This window comes from Eupeodes corollae, chromosome 1 (assembly GCF_945859685.1).
Source record: "Eupeodes corollae chromosome 1, idEupCoro1.1, whole genome shotgun sequence".
Classification (NCBI taxonomy): Eukaryota; Metazoa; Arthropoda; class Insecta; order Diptera; family Syrphidae; genus Eupeodes; species Eupeodes corollae.
This window is the reverse complement of record NC_079147.1, coordinates 33,257,558-33,271,661: the sequence shown is the minus strand read 5'-3', so window position 1 is coordinate 33,271,661 and position 14,104 is coordinate 33,257,558. Positions and strand designations below refer to the sequence as shown.

Here is a 14,104-nt window from a genome sequence, read left to right as displayed (position 1 = left end):
CACCAGAATTCTGATAAGGACTTTTTTTTGCCAAAAGTTCTTTTAACGAAGAATCTGATGCCAGGTCAATCAAGAACTCAAACTGCATCAATGTCAGAGTACGGGTTTATTACAGATACGTTTTCCTTAATGTTAAGTTGGAATTCGTCTGGAAAATAATGGAGGAAGCTATCCAGCAAACCTACTAGGTGGATATGAAACTCATTTAAAATATCATCGGGAATGTCCAAATCTATTTCTTCTTTAAATTCTTTGAGCATTGGGAAGCAGTCTAGGTTTCGATTATTTATAGATTCAGCCCAAAACTGGATTTTTTTTAAATGCTTCTATTTTGTCTCGAAAACAGTTATTGCCTTTCCCTGAAGTGGTACACTCAAATCATTTATTTTTTTAATATACCTGAAAGATATGTAAATTTTAATAACCAAAGATCATTACACAACATGAAGCACTAACTTCAGCTCTTATTTCAAAAAGCCACGTCTGTTTTTTTCCGCGAGAAAGCCACCTTACTTCCAGGTGAAGAAGTACAGACGTATGTAGACTACCCATGTCATCACACAATACTTTTAGGGCGATTTTGTTCACTATTGCTTAACTTGAAGCAAACTCTCAAGTTGACAAACTAGAGAGTTGACTTTAACTCGAGAGTTAAAACAAAAGTTAAGAATCTACTTTGTTCACTATTTTTTTCATAACTCTCAAGTTTGAAAAACAAAAGTTGGCCAACTTTCAGTTTTAAAAATATCCTTGGGATATTTGTGACAGTCAATACAAATTATGTCAGTTTTTAATTTGAAAAGCAAACGAGCTGTTGATGTTTTGATTTTAAAATTAATAAAAAAAAAATAATAAACATGAATATCAAGGAAACGACAAAAAGAATGTCTAAAGTGCTTTATACTCCCGAAGAGGAGGATTGGTTAGTTAAAAATGCTCTTTTATACAAATCAGTGATAGAAAATAAAAAATTAAATGAAGTTTGTTGAAGCGACCAGTGTTTTTTATTGAGTTTTCATGTGAAGATTAAGTTTTAAAATATCATATTTAGCTATCTAACATTGGCTGAAAATATGAACGCACCAATCGAGCGCGAACGTTATGAGTAGTTGCGGAAGCTGATCCCAAAAGCGTATCTGAAGGAACATCTGTATAGAGGCCAGCATATTAGCAAAATCATGCATCTCCGGTGGCGGTTGCGATTCGTTTTGGTCGATGGCAATGTTATGGAGAACGGCACAAGCCACTATTACTGATTGAACAGTGTCAAGCCTACACCTCAATCCAGTTGCTAAAACTGGAAACCGCCTTTTAAAAACGCCATATGAACGCTACACACAATTGCGAGTTCGAATTTGTGATTCGTTATACAAGTTTTCTACTGCGTTTGTGACATTGAGAAATGGTGTTGCAAGAAAGGTGGTATTTGTATAGCCCGAATCTCCAACAAGGATAAAATGCTCAAACTCTCCGTCTTCAAACCGTTTCTTTAGACTCGACATGTTGAAAATTCGCTGATCATGAGCAGACCCCTTTCAAAAGAGAATAATGATGAATATCTTTACAAAATTTTTTCATTTTTAAAGAGCATAAGCTGTAACTGCCACCGAGCCACGATATCGTTAATTTTTAAATTAGCTGCAGTCACCGTCTGGACGTTCAACGAGAACCACCCTTTTCGATTTCTGAAGTTTTCTGCACCTGTTCCACCTGGCGATTGAATTCGAATATGGGTGCAATCTATTGCACCAATAGTACGAGGGAACTTTGCCACTGCAAAAAATTCTTTAGCTGCTTTCAAGCGCTCGTTTTACGTTTGGGGCATTTGAATATACCGTGGGGAAAGTTCGCCAAGAGCTCTGGACACACGTTTCAACACAACGTGTACACTTGTAATACAAACCCCTGAAAAATCCGCGATTGCTAGTTGAAAAGATCGTAATTCGCGTGATCTTTTTAGAAAAATGAAAAATATTTCCCTTCCACACTTCAACCAAAACGAGAAAATTTTACCTCCTTTCATCACACGGCAAGGAATCCTTTATTTCTTCTAGCACCATAATTGTCGTGCGTTTTGAGAGACGGAAACGATGCAAAAAGTCTAGGTCATCCCACGTGTTTAATTGAATGCGTTTTTTTTTATATTCCCGTCTCTCAATTTGCAGACTTTCTTCATCTTCGCTGCTTGAAGATGAATATGCCGAATTTTCCCAAAAATAATTTCTTCGATACATTTTTGTTAATTTTTTTTTTTTAATATATAAAACAAAAGTTTTCTTCTTAACTTCTACTTTTTCGGGAAGTTATGAAAATCAAAAGTTTGTAAACTCTCGAGTTTAAAACCGAAAGTTATAAACGTCAACTTTGAGTGAACAAAACCGAATTCTCAAGTTGACAATAAAAATCCCCAAGTTATGTTCAACTTCTAGTGAACAAAATCGCCCTTAGAAACCTTTGGCAGTGATTTAATAAAATTAATTAGTTTCAAGCTTTCATGCAACACTTTTTTAAAGAAGACCAGCATTTTTTTCATTGCGAGGACATGGCGGTGTAGAACGCAATGTCAACTGGTACATTCTTTAACAATTTGCTTCATTCTTGCGACAGCACCGGACGTTTTTCTATTCATGGCCTTGACACCGTCCCATGGTATGCCATTTACAATACCAAAAATTGGCAATCAAATTACAAATTTCAGCACCAGTTGTAGCAGTTAGCAGCGGCTTACAAAAGAGTAGATCTTCTTGAAGAGACTGTAGATATTGGTACAAATACTATTGAAGTAGCCAACCCTGAAACATCCATTGATATATCCATTGCAGCAAATTATGTGAATTTTATTTGTAAAAGTAAGTAAAGTAGCTTTCACATTCTTCGCTTAGTCTTCTATTCGTCTTGCATTGTGTTATTTGACAACTAAGTTTTTGGTCTTTTCACCCGACAAACATTCAACAATGTCTTTAAAACATGGTTTTATTAAGTTTTCAGCAATGGTAGTGGCAAACTTATCAAGGAGGACGTCATCAACGCACTGTCACTGTCTTTGAGTGATAAGTAATAATGGTTTGAGATTTAGTAAGTTCAGCATACTTTCTTTTAAAGAAAGTCACGTTTCATTTTTGCTGGAAATATTGCACTGTTCGGCAACACTTTGTCGCAAATTCAGCTTTGAAGTTTGTTGTATCAGCAAATCAGAAACTCAAATATTATTCGTGGAACTTCCTTTAAACTAATTTTTTTTGTACAGCATTGATCACCGTGGAACTAGTACTAGGCAGACTATCAAACTTATAACCTTCAGAAATGTCTTACATCGCGTCATTTTCCTTCGCACTAAAATAAGTATATGGGAAACCGAAATTGAGCAAATAAAATAAAATCATTGAAATCATTTGGTGCGGTTACATGCTTAAAAAACAGAAGTTATTAACTGGGGATTATTATTTTACGTAATTTATGATTTTTGTTTGGACATACCCGTCAGTTGGTGATTCTTCGGCATATTCGGGTGCTTTTGCTTAGCATTCCCTTGTTTTTCTAAAGATCCATACCTTAGAAAGCGATCCATGCGAGAGTGTTATGTATAAAACACAACTAAATTAAAAGTTTGAATTGAACAAAACTGTTTCTATATCAATCGTCACTCTGCATGAAAAAGTGTTCCTTGCAACTATAAATTTATAATTCATTTTGTCTTTTCTGGGTATTCGAATGATTGTAATTGTCTGCAGTCCTACTATGTCTATCGTTGAAAAACGTAAAAATTATTTCAAATTTGTTTGTAGTTACCTATGCTGGTTTTTTTTAAATTACAAGATCAGAAGCCCAAAATTAACTTGAATATTCTTCACGGAGCACCAAGTGCTCCGCGTAGCACACTTTGGGAAACCCGGCTCTAAAAAATACCAGCGATCTGGGCACGTCAAACGATTTAAGTAAGAAGCAATATGAAGATCATGCTTCTACCAGACCCAAGCTCTCACGTCATTGCTTTCGGGCCGAGCGTATTCATTCTCTTCTTAATGATGTGCACATGCATATATCTGTACCACAGCGCACAAGATGATGCAGATAATGTGTCCCATTCGCGTTTATTCGCTTCCTCTCAATTCACAGTTTGTTTTGCCTAGACAGCTTATATAGCGAAAAAGAATATTGAGTATGTATTTACGCTCATTTTCACGAATTGTTTAATTTGAACCACCACTCAATAGCTTTCCTAACAAAAGTTAATTTGGTACTGCACCGCCTTAACCCGCTTCTCAATAGAAGAAATGGACTCAGCCAGCCAGCTAAATTGATAATTTACAAGCAATTGTTGCATCCCATCATCGCCTAAAACTTCCCGGTGTGGTTCACAATTTCAAAGACAGCTATGAAGGAACTTCTCGTTTTTGAAAGGAAAACCCTACGGAGCTTCTCTGGACTTTGCTTCAACTACCAGAAGCAGAGAAGAGACACTTCAGCAACAAAAGAGTTTACGACGAGGCAAAATAATTCTCTTGGACAAGTATCTGTTTCACATAGCCACGAGATCACGGGACAATTGAACAACTACCAAAACGAGGTAATCAGAAGGATGAACTCCCAGCAACGTCACAAAAATTCAAGTCATACATAGATTCGAATGACCTATATGGTACATGCAGAATGTGAAGCACAACCAATTTCGCACAATCAATCTTATAGGCATTAAATTCTTAAAAAGCTGTCTAGCTATGCTTTCACACCTTTGGAACTTTTGTTTGTCAGGAACTGATGTTTTTTTAATACCTAGCGAAAGATTCGGAAAGAAATATAGCACCATTCAACCTAGGAGACACAGAACAACAAAGATATAGCTGAAGTGCTAAAAAGATAACGGCATGCCTCACGAATTATTAAAAGCAGCAGGTAATTACTTGTTCGGAAGCCGTTCTTCAACAATCTGATAGGTCCATATCAGTGGAGCTTCAGACGGGGAAAGTCCGCCATTACCGAAAATCTTGGAAAAAACCTAAGAACTTCCAGTCCATACGGACGATGTTTTGATCAAGAAAGAGCTTAACAGAGCAATGTCTAGTTTAGGCATCTTGTTAAATTTCTCCATTTGTGCAGAAAGACGATAGAGAATGCGTTCTGATCCTTTAAGGTCGGGAAAGATCTTGCCGATGCTTGATATTAAAAAAAGGTTTTAAACAAGGCAATACCCTGCCATGCGGCTTCTTAAACACCGTTCTGCGAAGAATTCTGCAAAATTAAGTCCTTAATATTAGAGGCACAATCCAACAAAACTTCATCCAATTACTCGGATAAGAAGATGATAATGAAATAATTGGAAGATTAAAGCGTGATGTCTGCATCTATGTGCGCTTTGTGACGAAAACGGAGAAGAAGTGTTTAGAGGTCAACGAGGACAGAACGAAGTATATGCTTTCATCAAAAAATGTCATTGAAATTTGGACAAAACGTCACAATGGACAGCTATTACTTTAAGGTAGTTAAGGATTTTTTCTATCTAGGCACGGATTTACATTCAAACAAAGATACCAGCGCTAAAATCAAACGGAGAACATAAATTAATAAATAAATTGGGTGGCGCAACAGTCCGTTGAAAACTAGGGCCTGGCGACTTACAACTCTCAACCATTGCTGTGTTCGAGTACTGTTGTCAGGAATGGAGTAGGCCTACAGTTTTAAGCCGAATCTGAACGGCAAATTTGAGAAAGCGATCTTCATGACAAGAATTACTCTTGAAGAATTTGTCAATTCCTCGCAAGAGGCAGTACCCGTGACAAAAACTTTAGATGGTATAGATATGGATCGAGCCCAAGACCATCATGCCACGGCTACTACAAAGGGAGAATAGCTTTTGCAAATCGCTATAGTTTATTGATATTGGAGGAAACTATTCAACGACAAACGTACTGAGCTCTATGCTGTTACTGATCTGGTCAAAAGAATAAAAGTATAACAACTTAGATGGATGTTGGTCATATAGAGCGAATGGAAATCAACTTTGAAGACCGGAAGATCTTCAAATCCAATTCCGAATGACAGAACAGTAGAGGAAGACCGTGACTTAGGTGGCACACGCTGGTTGGAAAGGACTTTAACGAACTTATTGGCGTTCGAATCTGTAGACAGCTGACTAGAAACCGTGCTGTCTGAATACGAATGTTGGTTGAACTTTTAACCAACGTCAGATTTGTGTGCCTTCATTTCTTCAATATATTTTTAAATTTCAATGTTTTTTAGAGAAGGAGTTAGAAGTATTTGGGAATAGTTGAATAATAATTAACTGTCTACTAAATTTGTTTTACAATACAGCTCATTTTCTCCTGTTCTGAACTTAAAATAAACTTAAATACATATGTGTTAAAGAAAAAAAGTCTACAATAAAATTTAATAATTTAGCCCTTTTAAATTCCAAGATTATCTTTGCATTCGTTGTTGCTTACTTGTTTTGAAGTTCTCGTAGCCTTACACAATCTATATCGTGTCTCGACAATGGTATAGGGTGCTTAAGTTCTTACTTTGTATTAAATTCACGTCTCAACAAAATCACAGTTTAAATTAATTCTATATATATACTCATTTATTCAATGCCATGTCCTGCAGAAAGGCTCATCATATAAGCAAATTCGTGAAAATGTCTTATTTCCCAATTCTCATTACTATATCGACGCCAATATTCCTCCTTAACAACAACAATCAAAATATTCCGACAATAACAACAACAATATTATCAAAATACCGAAACCAAATAAAATTGGCAAAGGAGTAAAGGACTTGCATTCACGTACATAAATCTGGATGATGACTGAGAAAGTGCAAAAATATGCGTATCACAAATCATATAACTCCATTCGTTCGTTCCGTCTATCTACGTTCTAGTTATTTCAAACCATACGCACTTAAAGTCTCCTACGTATAGCATCTATAAATCTATCTATAGATAGAATTTGTCAAAAAACAGGAAGATTATTTGTTATCCTGGCATCGTCGTCGTCGAATATGAACCCAGAGCAGAATGTAAAGCAATCCACCTTCTAATGCGTCATCAGAATGATGTTGTTGTGATTTAGACGCAGAAAATTCCACAGAGACCTGCAACTCATCTATATGTCATTTGAATTCAAAATTTTATCAAAACATCATGACTCCCACCCACTATCAAGTCATTCATTAGAACCCTGAAAGGATACCTGTATTTGTGTAGATAGAAATGATTCAAAACGAAGGAACAGAAACAGGAAATGAAGAAGGTATTTTTTTTATTAAAATATTCATACAAATTCCATTTTATGAATTTACTCAATTTGCAAATAAAGTGAAGGAAAAATGTCGACTTGATTTTCTTTAGATATTAACTGAAAATAGGAAGTTATAAGGCCTTTGTTTTGAGTTATTACTTATGGACTGCTGGAGAAACATTATTAAATAAAAAGAATAAATAAGTCAAGGTTTTTAAATTGTTTCAGAAAGTCAATTTTTGTCTACATACATTTTTTAAAAAAATCTTTAGAAGGACAACGCCAATAAGGTACCAACGTAATAAGGAATTGGTTGTTACTTTGAATACCTAACATTTCTTTATAACGTTGTATTTGATGGTTTGAAGTCTGAAATTCATAAAATAAATGCTGGTGTTGTCCGAGGCTGCGATTTGTCTCCTACACCAATTCTTTTTTTCAATTTTATGTGGTTTAAATTTTCCATGACTAAGCAAATCATTCACTATTGCTTCCTTTATCGAATCTTAATCAATCTAGACAGTGTCAATTTCTCGTGAATTTGATGCTTTGTCCAATTCCATCCAAAGAATTGTTTCGTCCTATCCTTGCACTCAAATCGTTATTACGGGCGATTTTAATGTACACAATTCGTCATGGCTTCAACATTAGTACCAGATAACACCAGAAAGAGTGTGTGCCGAGATCTTCGCTAAGTTGAACCACCTTACTCATCTGGTCAAAGAGTCCACTCGATTATTGGACGTGGTAGGTCGAGCAGAAAACACTCTTGACTTGTTTCTACCCTATGACCCTGGTAAGTAAACTATCTATATCCTCTATGCAAATATAACCATTGTGTGATATCAGCACATTTCTCGTGTCAAAACTCTCCATTTAAAGAAAGAGCTCCTAAAAAAAACGTTTGGCAATATGAGAAATCCAACTGGGACGTTCTCAATAATTATCTTAGGACATCTACCTGGTCACTAAACTTCCTCGATATTGACGTTGACGCCAGCCCTAATATGATCACAAGTTTGAATCTCTTGGTAATGAGAACTTTTATCCCGAATAGGGTTAAAAGCATCAGACCTAACGAAAACATATCGTTCGATGCGAACTGTAAAGAGGTTATTAGTGTCAAGAAGGTAAGTTTCCGTTGTTTTAAGGCCAATCGAACTGAGGAAAACCGGAATAAGTTCAAACAGGCCAGGAAGACCTGCATTGCCCAAATTTGAAGGCCCAAATTTTTACATGACCAAACATTACGGAAAAAAATACTGCAATGTCCCAAAGGCAATTCAAATTTTTAGTCGTTTGTAAAAAATATGAAGAATTCTATTTCTCCCTCGGTTCCTACGCTCGTTGTTAATGACACTCCATTTGATAGCTTTGTAGAGAAAGCTAATCTCTTTGCTAGGCAGTTCACTGCCTGTGAGTGTTATGACTCCGCCTGTAATTTACCAAGTTAGTGATTCTAAGAGAACAATCTTTTTTCGCACTCTTAGTGTTAAAGATCTCAACATTGATAAATACGATGGTCGGGATGGTATCCCCTCTATTGTTCTAAAAAGGTGTTCTTCAACGCTGCCAAAACCACTGGGTAAGCTTTTTCATATGTATTGAAATCCGCATTTGCCCAGGCTATTATCAAAAAGTACAATCTTACTTACCCTGATTGCACTTACGTCCTTTCTTTCCAAAGTCATGGAAACGCTGATTAATTATCAGCTCAAGAAATACTTCGAAGATCGAAAGCTTCTTAATGACCGACAATACCTCTTTCGTAGCAATAGGTCCATTGGTGGTCTCATATTTCATCTCACCGAACAGTTGAGCAAATCTTTACGTCGCTTTGAAGAAAGTAAGATTATTGTACTTGATATTTCTGAAGTATTTGAAAGGGTTTGGCATCAGTTACTCTTATCGAAAATGCGTGCTTTTGGTTTTCATGAATACCTCCTTCATTGAATTAGTAATTACTTTTCGAATCGTTCAATAAAAGTTGTATTGGATGGATTCAAGTCTGAAATGGCACTTGCATCGAGGAGACTCAACATCTCGGTATGTGTATCACCAACCACCTTTTGTGGAACGATCACATATCGCCAAAAATGCCGCAAGATGTTTGAGTTTAAAAAGTCGATGCAAGAAGATTTTCTCCCCTCGGACTTATCTACGTCCAAGCTTAAGTATAGCTCCTATATCTAGGCTGGTGATCCCTCAACTTACTTAAACCTCTTAGCCAGTATTGAAGGTAGACCATTTAGATTGATTGATGATAATACCAACATAAGATCATTTACGTCACTTGAACATAATCGAAATGTTTCTTGTCCCACTCCCTTTTACCGGGTTTTTTAACGGTTATGCTCTAGGGAAATATCCAGCTGAATTTTTCCCCTTAAGCAGTTTAACAGTAATACTAGCGCTTCTAGGAATACTCATCAATATACCCTCGAGCCCAACTTCAGTCGTACTGTCAAGTACAGAGGTTTGTTTTGTTTGCAAATGGATATTTCATTAGAGCATTGCTTATGGAAGTAGCGATAAAATACTGAGAGACATGAAACCTTTCCACAGTGGTTGAGAGATTCAAAAGTTTCAGTAAGACAATGGTCACCCATAATTTTTAGAGCTCTCTTTTGATTTCTGTCCAAGAGACTCAAGTGGGTTACAGCAGCACCTGACCAAATATGGGAATTGTACTCATTTTTGGACGAATATAGGCTTTATAGATTATAGATTATGGGGTATAAAACTTCTTGCATCTTCAGAGAAAATCTAATCACTCAGCATCATTTTTGGCGATGTCAAATATGTGATCACTCCACACCAAGTGGTTTATAATGTAAATACATACCTAGCACTGAAAGCTGTTTAGTCTCCTTGATGCCAGAACTACTCATTCGGATAGTGGCCTTGGGGGAGGGTTACGCTTTTGCAACAGTAGGCAGCATACAGTTTTCAAAGCATTTAATTCTACACGGTTTTTGATTTCCCAATGCTGTCAAGACTATGAGCTTATCTTTTCGTCGTCCATAGCTCAAGAACCAGAAGAGATATCGACTTCAAATAAATTTTGTTATACATATAATAAGGCAGAAATATGCAGAAAGGGCTCTCAAAAAAATTGCGTGGGTGGTTTTTTTACCATAGCAGTTTGAAAAAAAAGGTGAAAATTTTGGTTAACCCTAAATATCTTACGAACCAAAAACGCTAGAGACTTGATACCCAACAGGTATATTTTTTGAAAAAAATTAATATAACGTTTTTTTTTATAAATCAATAAAACTGAAAATGACCTCTAAAATTTTACGACTGAAATATGATTTCATCTCTAAAACAATTTTGCGCAACGAAAAATAATGTTTTTGACATCTGGTAAAATTTTGAAAAAAATCTAATTGATAGTTTTTTATAAAAAATAAAAATCTAAAAAAAAACATTACTCAAAGTTCGTAAAAATTGGATATCGATTCAAATATCTTTTCAAAAACTTGAAATTAAGGCTTCAAACTTATTTTATCTTATAAGAAATACTGTTTTCAACATTTTGAAAAATGTTGTGAAAAATCGAATTTACAGTTTTTTTTTACAAAAAATTAAAACATAAAACAAATGTATTAAAGTTGGTAAAAATTGATTTTCGACTCAAATATCTTTTCAAAACTTTGAGATATTGGCTTTAATTTACTTTTATCTTTCAAAGAATATTTTTGTCAACATTCAGTTAAAGTTTGAAAAAAATCGAACTGACAGTTTTTTTACAAAAAATTAAAAACCGAAAAAAAAAATGAACAAAAGTTGGTAAAAAATGATTTTCGACTCAAATATCTTTTCAAAACTTTAAGATCATAGCTTCTTACTAATTTTTTCTTATAAGAAATATTGTTTTTAATATTAGGACAAATTTTGAGAAAAATCAAATTGACAGTTTTTTTTACAAAAAATAAAAACCTAAAAAAAAATGTATAAAAGTTGGTAAAAATTGATTTTCGACTCAAATATCTCTTCAAAAATTTGAAATGTTGGCTTCAAACTATTTTTATCTTATAAGAAATATTGTTTTCAACATTTGGTAATTTTTTTTAAAAATTCGAATTGACGGTTTTTTTACAAAATATAAAACTCTAAAAAAAAACAATACTAAAACTTGGTCAAAATTTACTTTCGGCTCAAATAGTTTTTCAAAAAAAGAAAAATATAAATATTAGCTTCAAACTTATTTTATTTCACAGAAAATATTATTTTCAATATTCAGTAATTTGTATATAAAAATCTAACAGTCCGTTTTTCCATAAAAAATAAAATCTACAAAAAATAGTAATGGTAAAAAATGATACTAGTACATATAGACAAACTTTTAAGCAAGACAAATCGACAGACGGGATGGGAAGTTATCAGTGTGGGTCGCATCCCAGCCTCTTTTTATTTTTTTAAATTGAAGTTAGTCTTATTAAGACTTCACTTACCAACTTTTAAAGTGTTTTGCCTTACCGTTAACAAAATACGTTAATCAGCATAAAAGTCTACTTTTTTAGCTTGTATCCCACCTCATACATTTTGAAAAAGATTTTTTTTTATACAAGTGGAACACACAAAAATGAATATGACACAAACCAATTCTCATCAATATGTATTGCGAACGGCAAGAAAGCATGTTGTTGGATGCTTAAATTTTAAAAGAAAATCGATTATATATTTCTTTTCAATAAAGTCTTTATTAAAAAAACTAAATAAAAAATAAATATTTTTCTTTAAAAATAAACAAAAAAACAAACAAAAATTAAAGCAGTTCTACTGCAATTTTAAGATATTGCTTATCAATTTCAGGTAAAAACGGTAACAAGTTTTAAAGGTTTGCGTTAATTTTGCACAAAGCAAATTTTTCGGAGTTGGTAGTGCACCCTTGGTGGCTGTCTTAAATAAACTTCCAGTTTGGTACTCTTTTTCTTTCGCCGAGTTTTTAAATTTTATTTCAAAATTGAATTTTTTTTTATAAAGCAATATTTTTACTTTGGAAAAAGGTACTTTGCTGAAGTCCATTTTGTTAGCCAAAATGGAATACGAGTTAAAATCTTCAGGAAGCATTTGAATAATTTTAAGTTCAACTTTGTCTATGTTCATGCTTGTTAAAAGCTTGACTAGGTGCAGTAGACTATGGATCTCAAGGTTTTTCAAATACTTATCGATTGCCGAATGAATGCAATCCACCTCCTGAATTAAGGAATGTCCCGGCTCGGAATATCTCTGGACAATCATCTCTACACCACTTCGGTTTAAGAACATTTTAATTGCGGTGGAATTTCCAAATTTTGTATTAATCTACTTGCAATGTCATTTCCTGAGCGACCACTATGAGCTTCTGTCCAAACTACGAAATAAGTAGTTTTTTATGCCAGGGATACCAACTACTACTGCTGCAGTTAGATTGAACATATTAAGCTTTCTCTTATAGTAAAATGCGGATACGTTTCCCCTTGGCAAGCTGAATACACTTTGTAGGTTATAGCTTATTACACATTTTGTTGCATCCAAATTGCTTCTATCTAAATCTCGGTCGGCTTTCAAAAGCCTTTTCTCTTTTATGTGTTCTTCAAATTTAGCTTTTTCGTCCGGTGTCAGATCGTTTTCATTATTTTTAAATAAACCGCATTTGTCGCATTGGTCATTCATAGGTTTATGAAATGAAAGATTGAATTTACTATTGAAAATTGATCGGTAAACATTCTAATCGGAGCTAAGCTGAGATTGCTTTAAAGATATTTCTTATCTGAAGTTGCCGCCAAAAGTGGCGTATGGAACAAACCAATTCTCAGGCTACGACCTGAAGAACAAGGATGAGAATCCAAAAACGAATATGAAAAGCTGAGGGTACTGTCATCAGCGAAACAATTTAGTGGGTTAAAAGTTTCAGACAAAAGATCTTTTATAAAAATAAGGAAGAGCGTCTGAGACAAAACGGAGCCCTGGGGCACACGAAAGGTAATTTCTAATCCAACGAAGAATGGATTCATCAATACTAAATGGATAAGAGAGCTTGGTACCAAACTCTATCAAATGCCTTTGAAATATCGAGTGCAATAATCTTACTTTCTCCAAGATAATGTGAAGAAAATTGATCAGCGTTTCCATGACCTTGGAAAGAAGCGATGTAAGTGCAGTTGGACGGTAGTTAGATGGTAAAGTGGATTCGCCTTTTTAAAGGGGCAGGCTGGACAAATGCAGTTTTCTTTCCACTCGGAAAAAGACCTATAGAGTAGGCTTTGTAATTCCGGAAACTATCGAGGAAGCATTGTGACCAGTTGCCTATCATTAAGTGTTTTTGAAATGGCATTAACGCTCGAAACTACTATTAAAAGTAGGAAATGGGTATTTAAGAACCAATACTCAGGTCTATGTACCAACTGAATGTTTTTGTAATTTAGTACAGAGTAATTTTGAACTTATTTCAAGTCTGTACCCTGATTTATTTCTCTGTCAAATAGCAATTCTGGCAACAAGAAACGGTGCTGTTTTGAAAATCAATTCAAATATACTAGATGAAGTAGCAAGCTATTTGAACAAGTATTTTTGAATAGCACTTAATACGCAGTAGAATTGCGGGACTCACTTAAACTCTTCGGTGTGCCCCGACGTAAGTTTCATTTGAAATTAGATGTTCCAGTAATGTTTATTCGAAATTAAAATGCTCCTCGATTTTGTGACGATGTAGGACTTTGTTTCACACAACTTGGGCAAAACATTTTCATTGCTAATATCTTAACAAGGCTACATTCAAAATTGTTAAAATGTAATTATTCAAAATGTAATTATTCCCCATTTAAGTTAATTTCGCTATGACTATTTATTCGGCCGGCGGCGGTGCAAAAGCAAATACTAAA

The 14,104-nt window shown here is 34.6% G+C and overlaps 1 pseudogene; it reads right to left on the bottom strand.

The window, feature by feature from the left end:
* Window positions 1-1,055: 1,055 nt before the first annotated feature.
* Window positions 1,056-2,060, bottom strand: LOC129953921 (putative nuclease HARBI1; annotated as a pseudogene).
* Between the last annotated feature and the right edge of the window lie 12,044 nt (window positions 2,061-14,104).